This window comes from Camelina sativa, chromosome 4, assembly GCF_030686135.1.
Source record: "Camelina sativa cultivar CO46 ecotype springtype chromosome 4, ASM3068613v1".
Classification (NCBI taxonomy): Eukaryota; Viridiplantae; Streptophyta; class Magnoliopsida; order Brassicales; family Brassicaceae; genus Camelina; species Camelina sativa.
The window spans coordinates 7,907,374-7,914,044 of record NC_141883.1 but is presented as its reverse complement, the minus strand read 5'-3'; the positions used below and the strand labels follow the sequence as shown (position 1 = coordinate 7,914,044).

Below are 6,671 nucleotides of genomic sequence, written 5' to 3'. Positions count from 1 at the left end.
TTAGGTCAATTTTTTTTTGTGTCCGACTTGTGGACTGTTCGAGATTAGGACAATTATTTGTGGAGATTGCAGGATTTGCACCCACGGGATGTTGGTATTCCCTTTTACCAAAGACTGAAGACGAGCTGAGGTTCCACCCCTATTTTCAAGATTCAAGTTTACGCCGGAGGAGTTTGTTGACATGGTTTGTCCATCCTTGACAAGTGTCCACGACATACGTGTTCCGTTATATGATTGCAAAGTTTGTGTTTTGCGTACCACGTTTGTCGTGCGGGGGAGTATTAGGGAAGCAAGATGTGTATCTTGCGGACCAAGTAATATGGACCGTAAAGTCCGTTATGAAGTGAAGCCCAACCCGAAGAATAGTCTAGATCTTGATATTACTTCTTGTGCAAGCTATTTCCATATGTGTTTAGGAAAGTTTACATTGTGCGGTATTAGCAATATGTCAAAGCTAATCACTATATATATGTATGCCTTAATCTTATGAAATACAACACAATAATAAAGATTTTTCCCCTAAACCCCTCTCTAGTTTCTACACAATCTGAGTTTTCCCCTTACTTGTTCAGCATGATTGTTGACATAGAACGCCTTGCAAGCCCATGGTGAATTTGTAGAAGAAACAATGCCATGGCCTACGAGTTGGTCACATTCTTCATTGGCTTGTTGCAATAGTGTAAGTGGCATATCCGCATGACTTGCTTTTGTTGGAGTGGCGTGACAACATTTACTTCGATGGTAATGAGACAAAAAATCCGAATTTAACTAGAGCGGGTTATTGCACTTGTGAAGGAAATCCGTGTGAGAATCCGCACACGAGAGTATCGTAATTTCTTCCTTGACCTTATTAGGATACATGAGGATTGGTTATTGATTGGTTCACAACCGGTTAACCCTAGTACAATTTGTTTGGTTAATATGTTAGTATATATGGAGATGTGGATTAACATATAAGATCAAGCTTTGTAATATTCACATTATTTTCTGGTTAAGAGAGTTTGTTAGAACCGTTGATGGTTCTCTTCTTCTTCTTCTTCTCCGATATGTTTTCCGGTGAATCGGATTCTTAATATGGTATTAGAGCTTTGCTCTTAAGTCTTCCGCTTCGATCGTATGAGTTGTTCAATTTCTTTTCTTCAGCTTGTGAGGATTATTATTGCTGCAATGAGGTTATCGTAGGCATTTTCTTTGGGTTTTCCATTCTTGTTTTTCTTTCTCGCCTTTGATTGACCTTTTTCGTGATGAATCTCTCTTTTCTTTTATCAAATTTGTTGCGATTTCTTGAGATTTTTCTATTCTTTCGTTGAGAATGGGATCTTATGTAGCTCCTTCTTCGGTTAACCCAATCAATTTGAATCCGCGTGAATCTACTGAGTCTTCGCGTTTTCAAACGGATCAGTATGAGAATCCGTATTATCTGAATAGTAATGATCAGGCTGGACTTGTTCTAGTCTCAGATCGGCTTACGACAGCTTCTGATTTCCCTTCCTAGAGGCGATCTATGCTGATGGCGTTGAATGTGCGCAATAAAATGGGTTTTACCAATGGTACGATTACTAAACCTTTGGAAACTCATCAAGATTTTGGAACTTGGTCTCGCTGTAATGACATAGTGAGTACTTGGTTGATGAACTCGGTAGATAAAAAGATAGGTCAGAGCTTGCTTTACATTTCTACTGTAGAGGGTATGTGGAAGAGTATAATCTCTAGGTTTAAGCAAGATGATGCACCTAGGATTTTTGCTATTGAACAGAGACTTAGCAAGATTGAGCAAGGATCTCTGGATGTTACTACTTACTACACATCTTTAGTTTCTTTGTGGGAAGAACACAAGAATTATGTAGAATTACCTGTTTGCACATGTAGAAAATGTGAGTGTGATGTGGCTGTTAAGTGGGAGAAACTACAGCAGCGGAGTCGAGTGACTAAGTTTCTCATGGGGTTAAATGAGAGTTATGAGCAATCTAGGCGCCACATATTGATGTTGAAGCCAATACCCACTATCGAAGAAACTTTCAATATGGTAACAGAAGATGAGCGACAGGGGACTATTAAACCTCTTACACCAGTTGATAATATAGCTTTCCAGACTACGACTCCTGCTTCTTATGATGGTGACAATGCTTATGTTGCTGCTTATAATACGATGAGGCCTCAGAAGCCTGTTTGTACACATTGTGGACGTTTGGGACATACAATACACAAATGTTATAAGCTTCATGGTTTTCCTCCGGGGTACAAGACTGGTGGTTACAAGGGTAATGGTATGGTGCAGAATCAATCTTCATACAACCCTCGTATGCAGAACACTCAGATGCAACCTCGGATGCCTCAAACTCAGCCACAAATGCCGATGGTTCCTTATGATCCTATTCAGAAGGCAAATGTTGTTGCAAATGTTTATGCAGAACAAGCACCTTATACTTCAACGATTGGTCCTTATCCGTATGCAGCTCCTTCTGTCATGGTTTCTTCTGCTCATCTTCATGGTAATACTCTTAATACTCCACTCTTTACACCACAATAGTTGCAACAGATTTTATCACAATATAACTCTCAAGTACCAGCTCAAGAGCCTGTAGCTACTTCTAATACTACAATGGTTACTGAACATGGTCTCATGGCTTCCGCTTCCACTTCTGGTACTATCCCTTTTCCTTCTACTAATCTACGATACGAAAACCACATTCTAACTTTTCAAAAACATGATCTTTCTTCTCTTCAACAATTTCTTGCACCTAATGATTGGATTATTGATAGTGGTGCGTCTAGTCATGTTTGTTCTGATTTAGTAATGTTTAGAGAATTAGTACCTGTTTCTAGTGTTACGGTTACTTTTACCGAATGGTACTCGGGTTCCTATCACACACACAGGCACCATATGCATTACCAAAACATTGATTTTACATAATGTTCTACATGTTCCTGATTTCAAATTTAATCTGATTAGCATAAGTTGTTTGGCTCAAAGTTTATTTTGTTCTGCTCACTTGTTTCCCAATTGTTGTCTTATTCAGGAACTTTCTCAGGGCTTGATGATTGGGAGGGGTAGACTCATCAATAATCTCTATATTCTTGAGACAGAACCAAAGACCCTTTCACCATCTCTTCCTGCTGTTTGTTCTTTTTCTGTTACTGCATTATCTGATGGAGTTCTGTGGCATCATCGACTTAGACACCCATCTTCTGCAGTTTTACAAAGTCTAGTTAGTATAATTCCTTCTCTTAAGTCTGTAGTCCCGAGTGGTTCACCATGTCAAATATGTCCTTTAGCTAAACAGAAGAGATTAGCTTATGTTTCTAATAACAATTTAGCTTCACAACCTTTTGATTTAGTTAATTTAGATATTTGGGATCCTCTTGGTACTGAGTCTGTTGAGGGTTTTCGGTATTTCCTTACTTTGGTTGATGATTGTACTCGTGTGACATGGCTTTATATGTTAAGAAATAAGAGTGATGTTTCTACAGTTTTTCCTACTTTTCTTAAATTGATTTCTACTCAATATAACTCAAAAATTAAAGCCATTCGTTCTGATAAATGCTCTCGAACTTGCATTTACTGATATAGTTAACGAACAGGGCATGTTGCATAAATTTTCATGTGATTATACACCTCAACAAAATTTGGTAGTAGAACGCAAACATCAACACCTGTTAAATGTTGTTAGAGCTTTATTGTTTCAATCAAATATACCTTTGAAATACTGGAGTGATTGTGTAATTACTGTTGTCTTCTTGATCAATAGGATGCCTTCACCTTTGTTAAAGAATAAGTCTCCTTTTCAGGTTTTGAGTAATAAGGTTTCCGATTATACTATGTTAAAAAGTTTTGGTTGCTTATGTTTTGCATCAACTCCTTTACATGATAGGCATAAGTTTTCTCCAAGATCAAAACCTTGCATTTTTCTCAGTTATCCATCTGGTTATAAAGGGTATAAGATTTTAGATATGGAGTCTCATTCAATATCTGTCTCTCATAATGTCATCTTTCATGAAAATGTTTTTCCTTTTAATACATCAGAATTGTTATCTCAAGCGGTTGATATGTTTCCTAATAGTATATTACCATTGCATGCAGCATTACACTTTGTTGATTCTCTGCATTCGCTTGACGATGTTGATATTGATATCCCTGATGAATTTGATGCATCACATACATCTGCATCTGACACTGCACACTTGGACCCTGGTACAATTCGTGTAGATAATCCTATCGTATCACAGGATACAGTTTCTTCTTCTCTTCCTGTTGCTAGGCCTAAGCGAACTGTAAAGACTCCCTCCTATCTTTCTGAATATCATTGTGCCCTTGTTCCTTATATTTCTGCAGATCCTCCTTTACTTCTTCAATCACCAGAAAAAGTCATTTCCTCTAAACCTCATACTACACCTTATCCTCTTTCTTCGGTTGTTTCATATGATCGCTTTACTCCTCTTTCTCAATCTTATATTTTCACCTACAGTCTTGAGACTGAACCTAAAACCTTTGCTCAAGCCATGAAATCAGTAAAGTGGACCAATGCAGCTGGTGAAGAGCTTCATGCTCTCGAGATTGCTCACACTTGGGATGTTACGTCTCTCCCACCAGGTAAAAATGTTGTTGGTTGTAAGTGGGTATTTACTATTAAGTATAACCCTGATGGTACAGTTGAACTGTATAAAGCCAGACTCGTGGCACAAGGGTTCACACAACAGGAAGGTTTGGATTTTATGGAGACATTCTCCCCAGTGGCTAAACTAACGAGTGTGAAATTTTTACTTGGTGCTGCTACTAAACAAAGATGGAGTTTGACACAAATGGATGTGTCTAATGCTTTTCTCCATGGTGACTTAGAGGAAGAGATCTTCATGAGTCTGCCTCAGGGATATACTCCTCCACCAAATGTTGTTTTGCCACCTAATCCGGTTTGTCGACTTCGAAAGTCTCTTTATGGCTTGAAACAAGCTTCTCGACAGTGGTACAAGCGACTGTCTTCTGTTTTCTTGGGCGCAAACTTTGTTCAGTCTCCTGCTGATAATACTCGCTTTGTCAAAGACAGACCAGGTTCTTTTATTGCAGCATTGGTGTATGTCGATGATATACTCATTGCTAGTAATGATGACAATGCCGTGGAGAGCTTAAAAGCATTTCTGCGGTCAGAATTCAAAATCAAGGATCTTGGACCAGCTAGATTCTTTCTTGGCTTGGAGATATCTCGTTCTTCAATCGGTATTTTGGTATGTCAACGGAAGTATGCCCAGAACCTGTTAAAGGATGCATGATTACTCGGTTGTAAACCAAGTCCTGTTCCTATGGATCCAAGTTTGCATCTTACGGCTACGATGGGAACGCCTCTGCCTAATCCTCGTTCTTATAGAGAACTTATAGGTCGGCATCTTTATCTCACCATCACCAGGCCGGATATCACCTTTTATGTTCATCAGCTCAGTCAGTTCATCTCTGCACCTTCTGACATTCACCTTCAAGTGGCTCATAAAGTCCTCAAGTATATCAAAGCTAATCCTGGCCAAGGCTTGATGTATCCTGCTGATTCGGACCTGAGCTTGAATGTTTTCTGTGATGCTGACTGGGCGAACTGTAAGGATAATCGACGCTCTATTACTGGTTATTGTGTATATCTTGGTAACTCTCTTATCTCATGGAGGTCCAAGAAGCAAGGTGTCACTAGTAGAAGCAGTACAGAATCCGAATATCACAGTATGGCTCAGGCGACTTATGAAACTATTTGGTTACAGCAGTTGTTCAAGGATCTCCATCTTCCTGTTACAGGTCCTGTCAAACTGTATTGTGACAACAAGTCGGCTCTGCATATTGCTATGAATCCTGTTTTCCACGAGAGGACGAAACATATAGAAATTGACTGTCACATAGTCCGTGATCAGATCAAGGCTTGTACACTCAAGGTTTTCCACGTTTCTTCGGAGAATCAACATGCTGACATTCTTACCAAACCCCTTTTTCCTTTCTATGGATTGCTTTCTAAGATGTCATTATCAAGCATGTATCTTCCAAACCAGACATCTTTGAAGCTACAGACGTGATAGGGGCGTATTAGGATACATGAGGATTGGTTATTGATTGGTTCACAACCGGTTAACCCTGGTACAATTAGTTTGGTTAATATGTTAATATATAAGGAGATGTGGATTAACAAATAAGATCAAGCTTTGTAATATTCACATTATTTTCTGGTTAAGAGAGTTTGTTAGAACCGATAATTGTTTTCTTCTTCTTCTTCTTCAATATGTTTTCCAGTGAATCGGATTCTTAATAGATCTTGACAAACTATAGATTATTTAATTGAAAATAACCGCGGTATGGTTGTAAGGCTTTGTTGAGATTCTTCCATTTCATTTCTCGCGGTTCGATCGAGACATTGAATTTCTCTTTCAAATCAGAGTATGTATGTATCCCACCCCAATATTAAATTATTTTTCTGGTATGGAGGATCCAAGTACTTCTGTTGTAATTTGACACCCGGGGAAGAGTTCGATGGTGATAGGTTTCGACTTAAGTTTGATTGCTAACAAACCAGAGTTCACAACTCACAATTCCTGCAGGTGCGGTAGCCACATAGAAGATGGTAGAATTTTTGGATTCATGATCGTCGAATGAGCCCATGTGTCAAGTAACGCAATGACATGAACCGGATCTTCTTTATTTGCAG

At 38.9% G+C, this 6,671-nt stretch overlaps 1 pseudogene; it reads left to right on the top strand.

The window, feature by feature from the left end:
• Nucleotides 1–1,312: 1,312 nt before the first annotated feature.
• On the top strand, nucleotides 1,313–3,566 carry LOC147945583 (uncharacterized; annotated as a pseudogene).
• Nucleotides 3,567–6,671: the final 3,105 nt, after the last annotated feature.